The following is a 1240-nucleotide window of genomic DNA, read 5'->3' on the forward strand; positions in this document are numbered from 1 at the left end:
ATTCATTAAAACTGCTACAAAAGATCCTATAATTTTCTTTCATCATCCTTGCCGCATCATTTTATCATGGCGTCTGTACTTTAAGTCAAGTTCAGGATTGTGTCCTTGTAAATGACAGAGTAAATGACAGAGGGATAGGGAACTTTTAAAACCATGTCTGACTTTCATACTATGCCTAATATTTTGCAGTAATGTGATGTGATTACAGCATAACCAGGAGGAATCTCCTCTGTCATTGTCATTGTCCCGCGACATCACACACACACACACACACACACACACACACACACACACACACACACACACACACACACACACACACACACACACACACACACACACACACACACACAAACAGAGAGAGAGAGAGAGAGAGAGAGAGAGAGAGAGAGAGAGAGAGAGAGAGAGAGAGAGAGAGAGAGAGAGAGAGAGAGAGAGAGAGAGAGAGAGAGGAGAGAGAGAGAGAGAGAGAGAGACAAACACACACACACACAGACAGGACAAAGTCAAAAGTCTTAAATTCCTTTTGAGCCTCAGACACCAAATGTGGCTGATCTCATTTCACACACACACACACACACACACACACACACACACACACACACACACACACACACACACACACACACACACACACACTCACACACACTTCTCTAAAGTGTCATAAGAGAGTAAAAAGACTTGGGCCCCTGAGACAACCAACCATTTTGAAAGAGGACACCAGAGAGAACAGAATAAAGAGTGTCCTGCCATTCTTCATCCTGTGTGTGTGTGTGTGTGTGTGTGTGTGTGTGTGTGTGTGTGTGTGTGTGTGTGTGTGTGTGTGTGTGTGTGTGTGTGTGTGTGTGTGTGTGTGTGGTGTGTGTGTGTGTGTGTGTGTGTGTGTGTGTGTGTGTGTGTGTGTGTGTGTGTGTGTGAAGGTGGGCGAAGGATTTATATGTGTGACATTAGTACTGAGGTAGCATGAGGGATCCATGGTGAGAGAGGGAGAGAGATGGTAGATTATGTGCTTTAGTAAGGGAATGAGCGGAATGCCAGTTTGTGTCGCTTCCCACATTCTACAGGCCTGCATTGTTGAGAGTGATCAGGCCGCTCTACCCCTCAACAGCTGTGTGTGTGTTGGTGGGGAGGGGTGCATACATGTGGACTCATGGTGTACATATATTCTGAGCTTCCTCACTTAAATCAGCATCTAATTACTTAAATCATAAAGATGGCATTGGTGAAAGTGAAATATTAA

The sequence above is a fragment of the Pseudorasbora parva genome, chromosome 7 (genome assembly GCF_024679245.1).
Source record: "Pseudorasbora parva isolate DD20220531a chromosome 7, ASM2467924v1, whole genome shotgun sequence".
Classification (NCBI taxonomy): domain Eukaryota; kingdom Metazoa; phylum Chordata; class Actinopteri; order Cypriniformes; family Gobionidae; genus Pseudorasbora; species Pseudorasbora parva.